At 39.8% G+C, this 22545-nt stretch overlaps 1 protein-coding gene across 4 annotated transcripts in view; it reads right to left on the reverse strand.

Moving 5' to 3' along the window:
* LOC101414134 (neuroligin-4, X-linked) overlaps positions 1–22545 on the reverse strand; it is a 354430-nt gene that overhangs the window by 311622 nt on the left and 20263 nt on the right. For 2 of the 4 annotated variants that reach the window (XM_058292325.2, XM_058292326.2), the window contains exons 2-3: positions 10191–10359; positions 6907–6997 (exon numbers count right to left, since the gene is read on the reverse strand). The gene's annotated coding sequence lies outside the window, so the exon portion shown is untranslated. The remainder of the gene's footprint in view (positions 1–6906; positions 6998–10190; positions 10360–22545) is intronic. The other 2 variants (XM_058292327.2, XM_058292324.2) reach the window with 1 other exon arrangement.

A 22545-nucleotide genomic window follows, 5' to 3' on the forward strand; every position in this document is an offset into this window, starting at 1 on the left:
ACTAGTCAGTTGACCTTAAATTTAGGGAGATTATCCTTGATTATGAGAACAGAAAGGTAGAAGAGTGGGGTAGAGGGGAGATGAGGCAGAAGGAAATGTCAGCGATTTGAAGCCTCAGGATTTGAACCAGCATTGATTTGACAATGGTGGAGGAACACCATGAGCCAGGGAATGCAGGCAGACTCTAGAACAGGGGTTCTTAACCTTTTTGTTTCCATGGACCCCTCCAGTGAAAATCTCTGACCCCTTACTAAGTCCACACTATACTATGTATTATTTCATAAATATATCACACCCACATCAAGAAGGTCCCCACAAAAAGGAAGTTTTCTTAAAATTTCAATTCAAGCTCATGGACCCCCTGGTTAAGAACCCCTGCGCTCTAGAAGCTAACAATGATCCCAACTCAGAGTCAGCAAGGAATTAGAGACCTCAGTCCTACAGCTTCAAGGAACTGGGTTCTGCCAAAAACCTACATAAGTTAGAAGCACACTCTCCCCTGCATCTCCAGAGAAGAGTCCATCCAGCTGACATCTTAATTTTAGTCTTCCGCAACCCTAAGTAAGAAATGTAATGAAGCCACCTAGACTTTCGACTTACACAAATGTGAGCTAATAAATAGGTGGTAAAGCTATATAATAAATAAGGGTTTAAGCTTCAAAGTCTACGATACTTTGTTGTGAAACAAAACTAAGGAATACAGTGGAGTTAATACACAGGGTCACTAAGCTCACAAATTTTGCTCAATGTTGTTGGGGGTAGGAGTGCAGAGAGAAAGAGACAGAAGGAGAGAAAGGTCACATAAGGAAAGTATTTACAACCGCTGTAAGTCATGGCACTAAAAGTTTTCAAGTAAATCATGTAATATTCTGCTTTACTTCTATCTCTTACACTTCCCATCACCCCATCACTCTTAAATAAAGTAATACATAGGAATGCAATTGAAAAAATCATGTTTCCAGCAGTGACGGAGGAAAGGGAAAGAAGAAGGGGGGGCTGGGGCAACCTTTTCAGACAAAAAAATCCTTAATCATCTACATAATAAAATATATTTGGTTAATATTTACTATAGGTCCACAGCATGCCAGGTGTGACACTGAATACCATGTCAGAGAAAGACAAAACAAGTCCATTCCCTATTTTTATTAATTACCCACTTCAAGGAAGCATGCTGAGTCAGAATTACTGCACTCAAATTCTCACACACAAAAAACAAGATCAACGAACCCCTGGTTGTAACTGTATAAAATTCACTTCCTTAGAAAGTTTAGTGAAACAGAACAAAAAATCACAATAATTGCTTGTGCTTAATCAAGCATTCCCTTCTCATGGATCGTGAAATAAATGGACTGGGGCATGGCAAAACCAGTCAATATGGTTCCCCACGGTCGAGACCAACCGAAATCCATCACTTGAACAGCTGGAGGCGATGCAGGCTGACTCGCGTGTGTCAGCTGCAGCCTGTTTGTTGTGTTGTTGAAGGCCACAGAATCCCTCTCTGTTGCATATAAAACCAGATAACCAGATTTCCTAATATAAAAACAGATAACCCAGATTTCCTAACATGGAAACATACACTTTATTCATGATAATTTTTTATTTTATTAATGTATGCATTAATAAAGAAGCCCATTATGAACTGCTTCCAAACCACAAGTCATGCCATGCTCTGACTTACAGTTTGGCAAACTACTTTTTTTTTTTTTTTTTTTAGGAGGTACTGGGGATCGAAACTGGGACCTTGTGCACTTGAGCTAAATGTGCTCCCCATGGCGAAGTATTTTTTGTAAAGAGCCATGGAATAAATATTTTAAGCTTAGTAGTCCACAGTCTATGGACTATTAACTCTAATATTTGAGTGCAAAAGCATCCCAGGCAAAATGTAAAGGAATGGGTGTGGCTGTGTTCCAATAAAACTTTATTTACACAAACAAGTGGCTGACTTCTCTCATTACTGGAAAGATGTGTAGGATTTTCACGCACTTAAAGCTAAATTTATCTTGGTCCTCCAGAGATCAGACAAAATTATTTTATGCATAAATAACTTGCAAATAGCATAAGATGCTCCTTTTAACTAAAACACTTTCCCTTTTTTCTTTACTGACATATAGTCTGTTGTCAGAAAAGAAGAATAAACTAGGAAAAAAATAGAAAAGACAAAAGAAACATTGTAGGTTTGGAAAATAGTTGGGATAGAAAAGATTCACGGAGACCCATGAATGAAAGCAAACAGAACAAAACAAAAACAAGAGTGAAAATGTTCTTTATTTTAAAACTCATGCATTTAACTTGTCACTTAAGCATGGCAAAGATACAAGACAAAATAAATTGTACCCTATAATTTTATCGTGGCAATCTTGTTTTCAGTAAGAGTTGAAAAGTATATTAATATTTACTGTAAATTTACCCATTTGAAGCAAAAAAGAAAAACAAAAAACATTCAGAAGATGCAAACTAATTTTTTTTTTTTAATCACCCTTATCAGTATTTTTACCTATTTCTGGAGAGAGGACGGTCTGTTTTCTTCAGAAATGTAAAGGAAAATGTTAACAGTCCAGGTTCTTTAGTCAGTTACTTTAAAATGTGCTTTCAGGGCAGTTTCAGCAGTTTGCTCTTTTCAATACAGCTTATTCGAACCAAAACTAACACCCCTTTCACCCCTGAAAGGAGGACGCCAGGCTGCGTTGGCTGTGCTGGGAAAAGCTGCACACAGCAGTAACAGCTGAGTAGATTCAAGCCTACCGGCACGCTCACACACGTGTTCCCACACATGCCCTACCGTTATGGGACATGGTATCCGCCTGGGGAGCGCCGCGCACAGGAAGTGACGTCATGGGCGCGCGACGTTAAGGCCAGAGGTCAGGTGTCCCCGGAAGGAGCTTCAGTAAAGGCTCCTTGTGTTCTTTCCCTCCTGTTCTGCACCCAGAACCCCACGTATCCCAATATGGTATCCCAATATGGTGCCAAAGACAAAGGAAACATTGCAATTCCCTCACCCCACTCTGTCCTTTCTCTCCCCAAGCAGATGTCATGCCCCCACAATATCCACCTTTCTAGAACTTTGGGAAGAAGGAATGGTCCAATGAGCCCGGTTTTATGCAAGGGAGAAACTGGTTGACCTCCCAGTGAAAAATATTTTACATAAAATAGTCTTTCACTTGTAGTAAAACAAAAAATGATCAAAGATGAGCATTTATTAAAATGTACTATGGTGGGAAGCGTATGTGGCTTAACTGATAGAGCATCGCCTACCATACAGGAGATCCAGGGCTCAAACCCAGGACCTCCTGGCCCGTGTGGTGAGCTGGCCCATGTGCAGTGCTGCTGCGCACAAGGAGTGCCCTGCCACACAGGGGTGTCCCCCATGTAGGGGAGCCCCATGTGCAAGAAGAGCACCCCACAGGGAGAGCCGCCCCTGCATGAAAAAAATGCAGCCTGCCCGGGAGTAGCACCATACACACGGAGATCTGACGCAGCAAGATGATGCAAAAAACAAAAAAGAGACGCCGTTTCCCAGTGCCACCTGATAATACAAGCAGACGCAGAAGAACACGCAGCGAGTGGGCACAGAGAGCAGACACAGCGGGGAGAAGGGGAGAGAAATAAATAAAAATAAATCTTAAAAAAAATGTACGATGGGGGGATTTCAAACTTAAACTGAAGAACTTACTTATTTTCATTTAATTCATCACTTATGATGGAATCTATAACAATATCCTTTCCATCCTTTTATTTAGCAAATATGCCAGTTTCCTAGACAAAGAAGAGCACTTTTCTGGCTGACAGAGAAAGAGAAATTAACGAGAGGCTAGGGCTTTTTCTCTTCTGGCTCCTCCATGCATCCATTTTAGTTTACATAAAAAGATTAAATAGTGAAGAGGTTTTTTTTCTTTACAATAATAATCATACTTAATTCCTATTAAGTACTCACCTTAAAAACTAAGTATATGATCAAAACTTTATTTTCTCCACTGTTGCACAACCAAGCTCATCTCTTCTTTTAATATCTTAGACTATCTTTAATATTCTGATTAGTTCTCAGAAATTCTAATGCCAGATAGTATACACATCTTTTTTTATTAGTTTTTCTTCAATTTATTAGCTTCTGTCACACTCTTTAAGTGGGGGTGAGCATATCAAATGGATTGAGCAAGTATTTCAAACAAAATTTACTCTATTCTCTATCTTTGAAATGTCCGTTGAGAATCTTTGATGTCTTTGTAGTACACATAAGGCCAAATCTATTCACTGTCCAGATTCCCTAACATCTAAAGAGAATGTTTAGATGCACCACTTTGACTTAAATTTGTACTCTATGTACCTCTAAATCACAAAATACTTTAAAGACTCATTAAAGTAATATGTATTCAGAGCTAAGTACAATATAAACAAATGATTCCAATGTTCACATTTTCCTGTGCCTAGGATTATGCTGATCATCAGAACTTTCAGCAAATTCAGTTCCATATAAATCTGAGCTTCCTAATTCCTGGGTCATCTCTTCAAGAAGGCTGTGATTTCAAGAATGCCAAGGAGCATTTTTTTTCTTGGTCATCTGTTTTGACTAGTACCAAGTCATACTCACCAGGCAAGCTCAGTCTACTATGAAAATTTATTCCAAAAAATAATTTCCCTTAATGGGAGTTACAAAACCAAAAAGAGTTTCAGCTAACTCTGTATAGAAAAATTGATTAACGTGGCATACATTGAAATGTTCATGTATCAAATATACGTAAAGAACTATTTGGGATTCCTAGCCACTGTCTTAATTTGTAATCACAGATTCTTCACAGCAATAAGGGGAATGTATACTTCTCTCATCTTTAAATATATCAGAAGCCTCGTGCTGGAAAACCGGCTAATTAGCAGCAGACCTGGAATACAGCGTTGATGCCTTAATTCATAGGCCTTTGTGTTTTTCCACTAAATCCTGCATCTTTCCCCAAAGTCAATAATTTTAACTGAGTAGCCACAGTGCTTTTGCTCCAATGGATGGATGATACAATGCCAATGAAGGAAACCTTCTTTGTCATTCATTTCTCATCATGCCAAGTCATTCATGATATACAACACAGGATCACCTCTCATTAAAGGCCATCCCAAATCAAGTCAACCCACTCCAAAGCGATCACCTTAACAGAGGATGCAGTTACCAATTAAACACACACACATGCACACATAGACACAGTAGGAGAGAGACTCTTACACAATCATGCTGATAATGCTCAGTGGTTTCAAATGTAGATTGAACCTAAATGCATATGATAAGACAATAACAACTCCTTCTAGTTCCAGAAGTTCTCATTGCCTTCCCCTGATTGTGCACTTTATAGAATGTTCCCTTTGGGTTTCATAATGTGAGCTGTCATCTTATGAGCTGTGACTCCTCTTCAGTGCTGAGCTTGATGCCAAACCTATTACCACTAGCTTCTCCTTGGAACTAGGACAGCCTAATTATATTAAACTGAGCACTCCTTGCACTGCAGCTACTGAAATGATTACAACCAAAGCTGCATCGGGTTGCTGTTCAAAATGCTGGTTGTGTGAGAAGGAAAGGGATTTTCAAGACCTTGGGTTTCACAGTTATTTATTCACCGCTCTTCCAAATTTACAAAAGAAAAACTGTTGAGTAGTTCAGGAGATGAAGGGATTTGCATAATGCTTTGTTATTAACCATTTAGCTGTCATGCAGCTGAGAAATTTGGATATACCGTGAAAACCTTTGATAAAATAGATAAACCATACACGATACAAATAGCAAACAAAAGATCGGCAATTTCGCTATGATCATCTTCCAAGTGTGCATGTAAGTGATTAAAAGGGCTTTGGAATTGGTCCATATAAATTACAAATTGTCTTGGAAAAAAAAAAAAAGACTAGCTTGTATTCTATGGCAGGAAATCAACTTTAATGGATAGGGTTGTTCAATAAATGACGTGACCTTGGCAATCTCCTAGAATTTGGAAAAACTACAGATGTTTGTTCCATACAGAGTAAACTGGAGACATGGAAATTATCTGGCCAGCTTTGAAGAAGAGTCTCCAAAGCCATTTGGAGTCTAAATTTTGACAAATGTTTAGAAGCCATGACACTAAAATTGATCAAGAAAATTGGGAAATAATCAATAGTTAAGTGATATCATTTTAGATACTTCCTCAGTAGGGCTTGAATTGACAGCTGGGCAATGAAAATACAGAATCATTTACTTTAAAGTTTTCAAAGGTGATCTTTTCTTAAATTTAAGTTTGGGGGACGTATACAGATTTTTGAGTTGTGGAATATCTCTATTAACCTCCACTCATTCTGTGTACCATGAAAGTAATTCTTCCCATTGCCCCTTTCCTTGGCTTTACTCTATTCCCAGATTCCAGGTCGTGAGAAGTGTCTCTACCTGTAATGTTGGCCTACATGTTTAACATACATCTCTTCTTTTGGGTCCCACTCTGCAAGGGCCTTGAAAATTGTAAAATGAAATATGGGGGCCATTGAAATGCCCCAAGAAGGACAACAGGTCTTGCATAGTTCAGTATGCTTAATCTGGACTAGAAATGGCATCTTTTGGGCAGTGGGCCAGAGGGTGAATTTCTCCAAGGTTTATCCAGTCGAGTCAGAGAGCAGTCCCTTCATTTTTTTATCTCATTTATGAGACACAATCCACCTTGTGGTTATTTGGAGGAACAAATAATCTTTTAAAAATCCTAAATTTCTAATGCATGTGATTATGTATACTTCAAATGAGTTTCAATTCACTACTTGGCCCTTTCCATAATTTTAAATAAATGTTAAATACAAATAAACTATCTCCAACACCACAGTAATATGAAAGCACTGCTATACTTGATATATGCCTTAGTAAGGTAACAAAGGAGAGGCTGATGCTTATCAACAATTATTCTTGATACTTACCATTACATTGTCCTGCTGTGAAGATACCTTTAAAAATGCCTCCATGGAAAGCTGCTTGATGCCATTCCCATTGCAACACAATTTTTTCTTACTATAAAAAAGAAGAGACATATGGCTCCACTCAGTAAAAGACAACACTAGTCTATCCGCACCAACGTACTTTCCCTACAAACTTTCTATGGGTAGTGATAAGAACTGCCTGGTAAGGGCATACAGTAATTCTTGACTTGTTCACTAATAAGATAAGCAAAGAGTCAAGAGAAGACACTTGCACAGCCACTCTCAATGTGGATTTGATATCCAACCATGTTAGTACACACACACATTGAGAATTCAGCGTGAATGAAATCAGCTCGAGGATACCTATGGTCCAACCATATCTGCTCCATTCAATCTGCATTGGAAATGATCACTGAGTTTGTGTATTCCTGTTAGGTCTAGCCTGTCTAAATTAGGAATTAGAAAACCTGTGAATTGTAATTTGAAGCGGAGGCCAAACGGCATTTTGTAAACCATGTATTGGCAAGAACGGATGCTCATCCAGTTGAGGCTTTCCCCAAAGCAGTGGGTCAGAGAAGACATGGCCCTATCCTGCTCTGCATGCTCTGGAGGCTCTTCCAATAAAACGAGTCCGTGTATCATCACAAATCGCCCCACGACCATTTAGTGCTTCTCTCATCATCTCCTCATGGAATCTAGTCTTTATCGGATGGCGCTCATGCAATACTGCCCTTCTCATATGGGAAGTAGTGAGATGGAAATATTGGAAGTGAGGAAGATAATGAGGCAAGTGGCTACGTGGAAGACATTTGACAGGAATGCCAAGTCCCCTTTTCCCCTTACATTTTTTTAAATTCATTTTTTAAAAATATTACATTAAAAAAATATGAGGTCCCCATTCACCCCCACCGCTCCCACCCCACCACTCCCCTCTCCTCTTACATTTTATATCTGAAGGAAAGATAAGAGGGCACATCATCTAATGCACTTTTGGGATTCCTTCAACGCTCAAAGAATGTTAGTGCCAAGTAGGTGAGTTCTTTAGTGTTCATAGCTAATGAGCCAGTACATTATTCATCTGTAGGAAGGCAGGGTCACATTTTAATTATGTCATAACATAGAGTGCATTTACTTCCTGTAAAGTTCGTAAATGCTGATTTAAAATATTTGTGAGTATGAATTTGTGTTTAACAGCAACCATGACTACGTTCATTATCCAGGATCTTTCCAAGAGCCATGCATATTAACACACCCATTTTGCATTTAGAACACTGATACTCAGATGATGCCGCACCACTCATAAGCTGTGGGGCCAAGGAGTCAGACCTAACCCAGTCGGTCTGGGCTCCAGAGAACACACACTTTTCACAGAATCAAGTGGCTTCTCCATCTAAACAGACATGATAATTATTACAAGTAATAGGCATATAGTGTGTCAACATTCAACACACAGAGCACTTTGTATATACTAAGGCTTTTTATCTTGTCGATAAGCCTACGGGTGAGTATTACCATGATTTGTTGAGGGAACTAAGCCACAGAGGTATAAAAATTGGAGCCAGGACTCAAACGAGGTTTGGCTTCCTTCCCCGCTGCTACAACCACCCTGGTGGGAGGGGAGCCTCAATTCTCTCCTATATCCCTCAATCCCCACACAGTGGGGATTTTGTCCCTGATAAAAGGATTTTTATCAGGGACAGAAAGTATCAGTGGAAAAAAAGAGTTCTTTGATATCACTACCTAAGACAGCCTCCTAATGCACGAGTGCACACAGCAAATGCTCAATTCATGGCAGCTATTCTAACACGGCATTATTAATACGATGGCCCTAAAACTGGTGCTCTCTCCATTGTGCCGGACAGGGTCATACCTCGGCTCACGCTCACTGGAATTACCAAAATTAACTTCCAGGAAAAAGTTTAGCATATACTGCATCTTACTGCCCATACTCATTTCTTATGCTAAAGTAAAACAACACATTTCCTTAAATCATTTTAGGTTTGAAGATTTTTTTAAATAATAAATTTTATTTTTATTTTATTTTAGAGCAGGTTGAGATTTACCAAAAATAATGCACAGAAAAGTATAGAGTTGTCTTACACGCAACATAGTGTGTCCTAGTGCTAGTCTTACATTACTGTGACACGTATGTTTGTTTCCTAGCTTGCTTGAATTTTTTACACACAGGTATGTATTAGGTTCACAAGTGAGATGGAAATGCAGATCCTATTTACATATGTCTCCTTTATTTTCAATCCTGGTATTTCTAAAATCTGAAGGGAGGAAATACTCCCTATAGTATTTGATGTATAGGAGTACTGCCTACTTATGCTACTGGGAAAGAACTCTGTTACCCACACTTGCCTCCCTGGGAAAAGTGAATTCTCATTTTCCTACTCTAGGGGTGGAATAGTCCTATGCCTTCCTATGGCCGGCTCAAGAACTCTGGTTGCTATCCTCAGCAGAGACTAAATTAACTTTCTTACCATGCAAGTTAAATACATTCACAGACTACTTTCTAAATACTTTTTTTTTTCCCCTTCTTAATTTGTTTCTCTTTGTTGTGAACTCACAACCTAACATTTTCTCAGAAAGCTTTTGAGTTAGGAACCCACAGCCACTGTAGAGTCGTCAAAAGGTGGTGGCTCTTCATTCTACCTGTGTTATGCCATTTGGAAGTAAAACCACATCATCCTCAAGCTCCTTTGTTAAAATAATCACCTTCTCTCTGCTCATTTGTTCACTGCTGATGAATTACTATGGGCCACAATGATGTAAATAATTAGATCAAGCCTTATTATGTGTATTTGCACAGAAATTATGAGAACAGTCATGCAGTTGATGTTTCCAAAGTTAAAGTATACAAACTCTAAATTAAAAATAATCCTTGATTTTACTATTGAATTGGGAATTACTGACCTATTATTGAGAAGACAGATGAATATGATCACAATGGCTTATTATCTTTAAATCTATAGGAAACCATATTTATAACCTAATGTTTCATATAAAAACTATCTCCCGCCATATACATATCATTTGTAAAGTACTACAATATATGTAATAAATAAGTTATTGATTTAAATATAAAAGCATATACTTTAAAAAACATATATCATGTGTGATGATAGGCTTTAAATAATCCAGTTGGACTAATGAGGGGAATGGACTTATTAAACCAATATTTATGAAGTACTAAACTGAAAAGGTGACCATAAAAATCTTATATATCATTTTAATGGTACCTCAGGGTACAGAGCATTCATTAATCAAAGCATACACACCTTTTGAGGAATATCAGATGCTGAAGCTAAGAATGATATATTCCACACTATGATAATGTCTCAAATAAGCCTCTCCATAGAATTTCATCTTTGCAACTGAAGATTTTGGAGTCCAAAGAGATGATCACAGCCATTCCAACTTGCCTTGGAAAGTAGGTCAGCAAGATACCTAAGATTTAAGGTATAAGCACATAAATATTTCCATATAGGATGACAATGATGTGTCTCTTTTTAATTAAGGTACCCTACGAGGGAAGCAAATTTGGCTCAACTGATAGAGCATCTGCCTACCACACGGGAGGTCCAGGGTTCAAACCCAGGGCCTCCTGACCCGTGTGGTAAGCTGGCCCACATGCAGTGCTGATGCACACAAGGAGTGCTGTGCCACGCAGGGGTGTCCCCAGCATAGGGAAGCCCCACACACAAGGAGTGCACCCCACAAGGAGAGCCACCCCACATGCAAAAAAGAGCAGCCGGGACAGGAGTGGCACTGCACACACAGAAGAGCTGACGCAGCAAGATGGTGCAACAAAAGGAGACACATAGATTCCCGGTGCTGATGACAAGAATACAAGCGGACACAGAAGAACACACAGAGAATGGACACAGAGAGCAGACAATGGAGGGGAGGGGAGGGGAAGGGGAGAGAAATAAATAAAAAGTAAATCTTAAAAAAAAAGAGATACTATATGATTTTATTCCCTTTCATCAAAATAACTTCTACTACATATTGTCTAGAAATCTCTAAGTTATTCCATTTCATAAGTATGTGCTAAACACAGACCAAGAATGAGAAGCAAGGATAGGGAAGAGCTTCCAAAGGTGAATTTGATATCATCCATTCCCTCCGGCAACCTGCAGGCTTTAAGGGGAGAGCGCCACTAAAGCAAATTCTTACAAAGGTATGGGTGAGGAGATGCAAGCATGCACCATGCCAGGCTCAAGGAAGGGACAGCTCTGAGAAGACCTCAGGAGGTGGCATGGGAGCTGGAACCAAAAGACAAGGGAAAGCATGGCTGTGTTTGTAAGAATGGGACCTCTGGAAAGGCTGGTGGAGGAAATGGCACCAGAGCTACTAGAACCTTAGGAAGGCTGTGCCGTGATCACAGACCAGCGTGCTGTAATAAGAGCTGCATCCAGACTTACAGAAATCAGGAAAATGAAAGGTACTTTAAAAATCTAAAGCTATTTCAGAACAGATTTTTACCATGAAAAAGAAAATTCCTGTGGAGGTTCATTATTTATTTTGCTTTCCTTTGAGTCACAGTGACCTATAAAATTTCCAGTGGGAAAACAGGAGTGATGGCTTTGATTTTGACAGGTTTCTTCGGTTGTGACATCCAAAAGGCATACTTAGATGAGAGGAAACCTATCTGTAGGTTTCAGTGTGGTTGTGTGTATTTCCACATATTTAAACCAAGCCATCTAAATGTGCACCCTCATTTATTGAAGCCAAATCTTTCTCCACCAAATAAAATAATCTTAAAAATGTACCCATTTTCAAAAAGTTGCATACTTAATAAAACTACTACTTCTGACTTGGATTTGCTCCCAACTTTTGAGTAAAATGTTCTAACTGTTTCTTTTTTAGCATTATGAAGTTAAAAGAAAAATGACATGGAAGAGAAAACATTTCTATTTGGAATTTATAAAGAATGAATAAATACAGATTCCACTTCACACGGTTCTCTTCACCTCAACACATCTCACAATTCTGTTGAAGTGTCAAGCAATTCATTCCTTGACCATACTATCCGTTTTGACCAAAATCATTATAACAAAATTAATAAGCATGTAGACCCATCCATGCAGCAAACTGTGAAAATAAACAAAACTGCATGGCAGATTGATGAAATACTTTATTTTTTTAAAGATTTATTTATTTCTCTCCCCACCTTGTTGTTTTTGTACACTGTCTGCTCTCTGTGTCCATTTGCTGTGTGTTCTCTGTCTGCTCATCTTCTCCCCAGGAACCAAACCTGGGACCTCCCATGTGCGAGAGAGGTACTCAATCACTTGAACTACCTCAGCAACCTGCTTTGTTGTGTTTTCCATTGTCTTTCCTCTTTGTGTCTCCCTGTTGCACCATCTTGTTGTGTCAGGTCACCATACCTGCCTGTCATGCCAGCTCACTGTCTTGCTCATCTTTTCCAGGAGACACTGGGAACTGAACCCAGGACCTCCCATGTGGTAGGTGTGAGCTCAATTGCCTGAGCCACATCCACATCCCTGACAAAACACTTTAAATGATTAAACTCTAAAATCCTTCACATTCCTGAAATTTATCACTATAAATTTTGTAGGAATGGATCAGGATTAGCACTTTGGCAAAGTTTTTTTCTATGATAACGCCTTTAAAAATCTAAATACAGAAAAATGTTAAAAAAAAATCACAAAAATTCTAGGGATTTGAATACTGACAAAGATTTTTTTTTAAAAAAAATAGACATTTAAAAATGAATAACCTGGAAAGTGGATTTGGCTCAATGGATAGAGCATCTGCCTACAACATGGGAGGTCCAGGGTTCAAACCCAGGGCCTCCTGACCTATATGATGAGCTGGCCCACGTGCAGTGCTGATGCACGCAAGGAGTGCTGTGCCACGCAGGGTTGTCTCCCACATAGGGGAGCCCCATGCGCAACAAGTGCTCCCCATGAGGAGAGCTGCCCAGCGCGAAAATAGTGCAGCCCAGGAATGGCACCACACACATGGAGCGCTGATGCAGCAAGGTGACGCAACAAAGAGACACAGATTCCCAGTACTGCTGACAAGAATACAGGTGGACACAGAAGAACACTCAGCGAATGGATATAGAGAGCAGACAACTGGGGAGGGGGCAAGGAAGGGAAGAGAAATAAATAAAAAAAATTTTTAAATCTTTAAAAAAATAAAAATGAATAACCTAAGTGTATTTGAGCAATCAATACATTGCAGTGAAACATGATAGTTGTCTCAGTTTTGCCAGGCTGCTATGACCACATAAAGGTTAGGTCTAAACCAGGGGAATTTATTGGCTCATGGTTTTGCAGCTAGGAGAAGTCCAAGGTCAAGGCATCAGCCAGGCAGGGCTTTCTCCCCCAAATCTACTGCATTCTGGTGCTGCTGCTGGCAATCCTTGGAGTTCCTTCTCATGCTTTGAGTGGTATGGTGCTGTCCTCTCCTTTCTCTTCTGGTTTCCACTGACTTCTGGCTTTCAGCTAATCCCCATGGCTTTCTCTGACTTTTTCTGAATTTCATCTGCTTAAAAAGGACTCCAGGTATTGGCATTAAGGCCCACCTCATATAACTGCACCATCCTTAACTAGTATTACATCTTTAAGAGGTCTTATTTACAACGGGTCCATACCCACAGGAATGCAGATTTGAATTAAGATCTTGTCTCGGGAAGCGGACATGGCTCAGCTGATAGAGCATCGATTTTCCATATGGGAGGATCCAGGGTTTGATCCCTAGGACCTCCTGACCCATGTGGGGAGCTGGCCCATGCACAGAGCTACTGCACACCAGGAGTGCAGTGCCACACAAGGGTGCCCCACACACAAGGAGCACACCCTACAAGGAGAACCGCCCCATGTGAAAAAAGCACAGCCCGCCCAGGAGTGACACCGCACACACGGGGAGCTGACACAGCAAGATGATGCAACAAAAAAGAGATGCAGTTTCCTGGTGCCGAGGGTGTAAGCAGGCACAGAAGAACACACAGCGAGTTGACACAGAAAGCAGACAACAGGGGCAGGGTGGGAATAAATAATCTTTAAAAAATCGATCAAGGTACATAATTCAAGCTACCACAATAGTTCAATACCAGACTGAATGACCAAGGAAGACTCTTCTTCCCTTAGGTAAGTGAAAACCCACCCATGCCCCGCATAAGTCAGTTAAATGATCAAAGGCCTCCTTCTCTCACAGTCTCTCCGAGTTGGGTACAAATCTAAGGAAATTTAGGATGGTGGGGTTGTTGACACTTGTAGGTAGAGCCTGCAGGCAAAAGTATTCAAAAGGCAGCTATAGGGGCAGGGCAGACGTTGCTTGAGAAATTAGAGCAGAAAGTAGAGATGAGAGGGTCTCTCCAGAGTTGAAGTGATCGTAAACCGAGAGTAGATTCAAGGTCATAGAGGATCATATGGAAGGAACAGAAGTAGCCTGAGGCTGAGTTTTAGGAAGCAGCCAGAAGGGAAGAGGTAGGAGGAGCAGGGAGTCCGAAAACTTAATTAAAGGCATAGAAAGGCAGTAGAAGGAGAATTAGCAGAGTGTAGGGTCAGGTTGTCCTTCCCAGGGCACTGTTTGAAGCAAAAGTGGAAAGGAAGTGGGAGTGAAAAAAGAAATGCTTCCTAATATGAGTTTTCTGCTCATTAGGTTCTCTGTCTGGACAGAGATTTGGGGAAAGCTGATTAGAATGAGAGATGAACTTAGTTATGAATATTTCAAGCCAGTTTCAGAAACAATAAAAACAAACTTCAGAAGATGGAATACATAGAATTGACAAAGAATTTCTCGAAGTCCGTCAACTATCTCATAATCGCCAACATAATAACCGCATGGCTGCCAATCTCATGGATCTCTGCAGCATCTATGTCAACCCCCACTGACATTTAGAACCCTTGCTCGTCCCTTAACCGAGCTACCCAAATATAACCCCACCCTGTGACAGTTACTTCACTGTCTTATTTTCTATCCGGTGGTTTCCAGGTCCCTTCAATTCCATCTTTCCAGTTCTTCTCTGGAGCATCATAGCTTCCCCATTTCCCCAACCCTAAATGAATCCACCACTAGATTTAATCCCAGGCCAACAGGGCCCTCATGCCTGCTACCCCTACACCTCCATTGTCCTCCACCTCCACTGTATCCACTGCCAACAGATGGACATGGATTCGCCCACCTACATTTTGCAAGCTTTGCTCCGTTTGACTGCAGAAGCAGAAATTATAGTGTATCACCTCCAAGATCCAAATTTTTACAGGTGGTGGCTTCTTCTTGCATGATCTCGTCCTCTCTCTTCTTCTCTTTCTCTCTCGTCACTTATCCTGGGGTAAGCAGGTGTCATTGTTCTTTGACAAGCCCCATGGAGAGGCCCATTTGGCAAAGAATGTGCACCTCCTTCCAACAGCCCCGTGAGTGAGCTTGAAAGCAGATTCTCCGATCCTTTCGACCAACTGAAATACCATTCTACAGCTTGACTGCAGTGCTGTGAGAGAACCTGAGCTCAAACCTCCAGCTAAGCCACTCTCTCGTTCCTGACTCAAAGACAATACACAAGATTATAAAAGCATCCAGTTTTAAATTAAATTGTGGGCTAAGTCAATATGCAGCAGTAGATAATTAATGTATCTCCCTACGGTATACAAGTAGAAAAAGTCTAATACCCCGACATTTGTTCCTACCCTCCTATGGAATGTATGATGTGTGTACTTGTCGTAATGATATTTTTGTCCATCTTTTGTCTTCCTTACTGCAACTGTGATCTCTATGCGATCAGGAGTTAGATTTTTACTATTCCTGGTGATCCTCTCAAAATAAGATGCCAACACGTGGCTATTAAACAAATGAATCAATGGTGCAGTGTTCATGGTTTCTCAGTACCTGAAGGAAACATTACTTCACTCCATGCAGCCTGGAATTTTCATACCTGAATTGGAGACAGAATGTGCCTTTGCTTGCTGAAATGGGAACAATCTGCTGCCTTCAGGTTGTCTAGTGTTCTGAATTATGACCCAGGCAGTTGGAGACCATGGAGGAATAAATGTCGTCTAACATATCAATGAGTTTTTATGGTTGTTATTATCATCCTTAGCATTTCTCACAGTCCACAGCACATGGCAGACGCCGGATAAATATGCACTGGCCTGTGCTGACCTCTGAAGACGTGAAATTAACCTGTAAATGAGCAGACCAAGTCTGAAAGCCAAAAGCAAACTGGGAGACCCAGAGTTATTTAAATCACCACCTGAACGTCCAGTTCCAGAAATCAACTGAGTGGGGAGGTCAAAACTTAAACACTTCACTTGTGGAAATGTAACCGGAATCTGCGTTAGCTCAGTGTGGTCCCTGGTGGAGGAGCAGATTTGCTGGACAGTTGGCAGGGGCCCAGCTTAGACTTGCTGATGCAGGCATTTCTGGGGTGGAGCCCAGCAGTCTGTGATTTGAAATCCCCCCTGGAGATTTGGGTGTCTTCTCAAGGTTGAGCAATATGGCACTAGAAGGTCTGATTCCAAAGAAATGAAGACTAAGGATTCTATCAACCTTCGCAACAGAAATATCCTGAGAAAATCAGAAATGAAATGGATGCATGTATATGCTCCTTTTATCCATGGATTTGAGTTCGGCAACTGGGCAAATCAGGAAACCAGAAGTCATTTCTCTCCATTGAGCCACATCAATGAACGTTTTCATCATCAGCTGCGAATCCCATCCTTTTCAGTGGCTTTCATCCTTCCAATCTGCCCAAGTCTCCCCTCACGAGGGCATCCCCCTCCTCTCCTCTGCACCAACTCTTCTTTAGGTTGTCCCCACTCCCTCCCATCTTTCAGGTCATTCTCAAGGTCATTCTCTAGGACCCCAACTCTATAGGGCATGATCTTTTAGGAACTCTCACGTTCAATTAGTGCCGCGTGCTCTGATGGCCACACTCGCTCCATTAGTGATGCTCTACTTTATGATGCATCCTTGTTATTGTTGGGTCAATGTCTTTATCTTCCAGCAGCCCAGAGACTCCAAGAGAGGGGGGAACTGGCACCACCATCAGCATCGTCCCCCACACTGGGCAACCTAGTGTGTGCTTAGCAACTGCACTCAACACATTCAACGTTGGACTGAGTATCAAAAGGTCTGAACCTCCACACTGATTTTGAGGTTAGAAAGGACCGACTTAATAATTTATCTGAAGATGGAGAAACAGCTCCTCAAGGTTAAGAAAGGAGCAGGTCTATCTGGACTTCCCGTTACCTTGTCCTTACCCAGGGACAAATACCCAGGGTTTCTTCCTTGGCATACCTGTTTCAATTCATGAATTAGGTATCGGAACTAAGCTGAAGAGAGCCACTTGGCAGTTCATGTGTCCTAACAGACAAACACAGAAGAAAACAGAAGGGGATGATGACAGATTATAAATCTTACCCCTCCCCAAGTTTAATTTGAACACCATTTAGAATTTCTAATGTAAATGCCACGCTGTGCTGTTATGAATGGTTTTAAATCACACCATTTCTACGCACAAACCTCCTCTTTACCAACACTTAACCCGACCACAGTAAAGTTTATTCAGCAAATGTAGGCAGCTCTTTTTCATTCTAATCACGGTTTCAAAGGAGCAGTGTTAGAGGTCAAGAGCAGTGTCTCATGATGATTGAGGAGGTTGTTGTTATGGGGGAAGGAGCAAGGTGAGGGGGCGGGGTGTATAGGGGACCTCATTATTTTTTTTGAATGTAACATTAAAAAAATAAATAAAGACCAAAAAAAAAAAAAAAGAGCAGTGTTGGAGGTCAAGAACCCTGCTGGCCAGGATGCTCGTTCCACTCCTAAAACATTAGAACTGGCCCCACCCGCTCACCTTCTGGTTGAGGGGAAGGAAACCCCCTGGGGTTTCCCTTCAAAGGACTGCAATTAAAAATGGGATCCCCACCCCACTCCAAGAGGCTGATGCAGTAGACTGGGCATTGAGATCCCTCACATCGGCAGAACTGGGAGAGACAATGGACAGCCTCATTCTCAGGGCTGAGATGGACCCGAGAAACAGGGTCCGGCTGAGCCCGCGTGTGCAGGGCTGGGGACTGGCCGCACACGGTGTGAACGCCCTGTGACAGCTGCGTCCAGGGTGTGAGCGCCCTGCGACAGCTGCATCCAGGGTGTTCATAGAATGAGAGGGTGACACTCACTGCATGTTCCCTTCGATCTCTAAAATGTTAAACCTGGAGAGACACAGAACAAGAAACTTCCAGCCTTCTGTGTGTTTGTCTATCTATCTATCTAACTATCTATCTATCTATCTATCTATCTATCTATCTATCCATCATCTATCTATCCACCCTATCATCTATCATCTACCTATATCTATCTATTTATACCTATCTATCAATATCATCTGTCATCTATCTACCTATATCTATCAACCTCTATGTATGTCTATCATCATCTATCCATCGGTCTACCTACCTACCTATCATGTCTACCATTTATCTATCATCTATCTACCTATCATCTATCAATATCTAGCATCTAGCATCTACCTCTATCTATCTATCATCTATCTATCTATATCTATCTCTATCATCATCTATCCATCTATATCCATCTACCTACCTATCTATCATCTATCAATATCAATCATCTAGCATCTACCTGTATCTATCAACCTACCAATTTATCTCTATCATCATCTATCCATCGATCTACCTACCTACCTATCATCTATCTACCATTTATCTATCATCTATCTACCCATGATCAATATCTAGCATCTATCATCTACCTCTATCTATCTATCTATCTATCTATCTATCTATCTATCTATCTATCTATCTATCTATCTATCTATCTATCTTTATCATCATCTATCCATCTATATCCATCTACCTACCTATCATCTATCTACCATTTACCTATCTATCATCTATCAATATCTACCATCTAGCATCTACCTATATCTATCAATCTATCTCTATCATCATCTATCCATCTTTATCCACCTATCATCTACCTACCTACCTATCAACTATCTACTATCCATCTATCATCTACCTTTATCTATCTACTTATCTATCTCTATCATCTATGTATATTCTATATCTATCATCTATCTATATCTATTTATCTATCATCTATCATTATATCTATCTATCTATCTATCTATCTATCTATCTATCTATCTATCTATCTATCTATCTATCTAGCTTCCACCCCACCACCGCCACACACACATCACACACTTATTTGCAACATGTTATTGTGAAGATAGAAAATCTGGGTGACTGAGCGAATGTGTTTATCTTCAACCAGGTATTTCATCATCATAAAAATCTACCTTGCCACTTCTACACATTTGTATCCAATTGATGAAGGAGGAGGAAATATATGCCATCTGCATAATTCACCTTCAAAATACATCCTCCATAAATAGGAGGACAACTGCAGCCAAACTGTACTTGGGAGCAACTAGGAAACATACATTTGACTCTGGGTATGATAAGATAATTATATAACAAATTGGCTCTTTCTTTTCTCTTATGTGTTTCAGGAGCTCAGCTTATTTACTGGTTTTCTTCTAGAACAAAAATGTATTTTAAACCTATTCCATCAGCTAGCCATGGTATCAATATTTCAAAAGTATAACAAACATTTTTGAAATGTTGAAAAGAAAAACATTTATAGTTGTGAACTTTTAATCAAAATAATAAAAAAAACACTGTAGCAAACATAAATAATAAAGAAATGTATATAGAAAAAGCACACACCTCCACAATCCAATTTTACAGAATTAAGCTCATTAACTAGTTCATAATATGCTTTTAGACTTTTAAAAACTTCAAATATGGTTGAAGTTGCCACTTCAAATAAACCAGGGCTTATTGCTATTTTATTACCATCTGAATAAAATTATTTGTTTTTGCATACATCCCATTATCATGAAAATATAAATATGTCAATTATTTTCAATATTAAAAAATAATACAAAATAATCTATTAGGAAGTCACTTCAGATAAATCTTACATTGCATTCTTTGGGGTTGGTGATATGAATTTAGAGTCTCTGAGGTTAATAAAACATAACTTAAAAACATATTTTCCATATAAATTCATCTTGTGTTCACTCACAGAATTTTACCACATCTATTTTTGTTGGGTAATCTAATTTTAATCAATGTAACAGTTCAGAAAATCTAACACAGTTTTCAGTGAGTCATAAATTTAATTTTCTGCACAGCACGTTTTGAGTGTTTCCATTGATGTTAATAACTTCTAAATAAGTGACAGCTCTCACCAATTTGTTCACATCTGTAGAACTGTAAATCACATTCTGCACATCAAATGTTCAAATGCTGTTTTTCCATTTACTGCACTTTCATTTGCAACAAGATTTCGCCCAATTTTAGATAAGCTCGCTGCACTGCGTTTTGCACTTTTGTCTGAAAGATACTTATCAAATTTAGTTTCTCTTTTTATTTCTCTTAAGCTATCACTTACATAAATCAACTCCATTTTCCTTTTGGACAAAGTGCACGTTAAAGACTCTCCCCAAACTTCAAGCTAATTCTCAATTCGGTAGGTATAGTTCATAAAGACAATTCTCGTTACAACAGAAGAGCTTCTAAAATAATGGACTTATTACCTCTCATTGCACAGTTTTCCAACTTTCTCTGGTCATGCCAAGCGTACATGACCAGGCTAGTAGAACTCACTGTGTAAAACTTGGCCTAGGTGCATCTTGCTTTATCACCGTGGGTCTCAACTGGCACAGATGCTGCCCCTTAACCACAGGGACATCTGGCAATATCTGGAGACATTTTAGGGTGTCACAACTGGGGGTGGGGGGGGTTCTACTGGTTGATGTCCATTGGGTAGAGGCCAGAGATGCAAATCAAAGTTCCACAATGCATGGGGCACAACGAAGATGTCAATCATGCCAAGGTAGAATAATCTGGTTTTCTGAGACAGGTGTATTCCTGCAAAACATCCCAGTAAATCAAATCACCTTTCAAATACTACAGAAAACTCACTTGTTTCAAAAAAATCTGTATCAAATCCTTTTGTAGGAGATGATGCTCTACTTAATCAGGTCAATATTCATAATCTATGTTATAGAAGGTTAGCTTTCTTAAGCATACAACACCACACAAACACACACTTCTTAAAATGGAGCACATCTCTACCAGATCCAGTAGGATAGGAGTGGCAGTTTGATAGTATTTATGAATTCCAAAAAGAGATATAGATATGTTTATAAACTGGTCTGTTCCTCTGGGCATGATACCCTTTGACTAATTTAAATTCAAAGGCTTTACATTTACTTGATTAAATCAAGATTAGGGCTTTGATTTGACCATGACATTAGGGCGCTTTAGGGCTTTGATTTGACCATGACATGAGGGCGTGAAGGATTGAGTCTCCTCTCCCTTGGTGGACTATGTAAATGGACACTCAATCAAGAACACGGGAAAAGATACAAAGTTATAGAGAGAGCTCCACAGAAATGACAGAGGAGAGAACTTGATCCTGGGGCCCCAGAAAGAGATGAGCCATTCGCCTCATCGTCTACAGGTGACCTCATGAAGAAACCAGAGCAGCTGAGCCTGGAAAGAAACAAGCCCTCCAGCCTGCAGCTGAGATTGGAAGAAGCTGGGACCACAGAGCCTCAAGAGAAAGACGGAAGGCTGAATCCTTGCAAACATTGTCCGCCATCTTGCTTCTACACATGGCCAATTACTTTGGGGGAGAATGTACCTCTTATGGTACCTTGAATTGGACTCTTTATGGCCTTCTGACTGTAAGCTTCTACCTCAAATAAATACCCTTTATAAAAGCCAATAAGTAATACATTAATACTTATCAATCTTTAATAAAGATTAAATTAGCAGAGTACTCTGTGCACTTTAAAATAGTTGCCTATTGTACTAATCAGCCAAAGGGGTGCTGATGCAAAGTACCAGAACTCTGTTGGCTTTCACATTTAGCCATCTTTCCTCTGGGAACAGCACTTTGCCCCCAAAGAGTTGGTAACCTGAATGTGATGGGAAATATTCAATATTCATGAGCACTTTACCCCTAAGAAGTTGGTACCCTGAATGTGATGGAAAATGCTCAATAATCACCACCCTTTTAAAATTCTTGAGCACAATATTTTGCTGATTCTACAATTTCTTTCCCATAGGATAAAAAGAAACAGTAGTTTCTTCAACAGTAATTTGCACGAATAAAATAGGATGGAGTGCGAATATTAATTAAAAGAAATTTAGAAAGAGATCAATGTGTGGACCTTTTTGAGTTCACAAAGTATATAAAAATTCATTTGTAAAGATTTGTGTTTAATCTTTCAGCCTTTGTGAATAATGCCACAATGAACATCAGTGTGTAAATATCTGTTTGAGTCTCTGCGTTCAATTATTTTTGATATATACTTAATAGCAGGAATGCAGGTCTTATGGCAATTCTATACTTAGCTTTCTTAGGAACTGCCAAAGTGAAGAATTTTACATTCCCAAAAGCTATGAATGAGTGTCCCTATTTATCCATATTCTCTCCAACACTTACAATATTCTGAGTGTTTTTTAAAATAATAACCATTCCAGTGGAAGTGCAATGGTATCATAATGTTATTTTGATTTGCATTTTACAATAAGCCAGTGATGTTGAGGATGTTTTCAT

Source organism: Dasypus novemcinctus, chromosome Y (genome assembly GCF_030445035.2).
Source record: "Dasypus novemcinctus isolate mDasNov1 chromosome Y, mDasNov1.1.hap2, whole genome shotgun sequence".
Taxonomy (NCBI): Eukaryota; Metazoa; Chordata; class Mammalia; order Cingulata; family Dasypodidae; genus Dasypus; species Dasypus novemcinctus.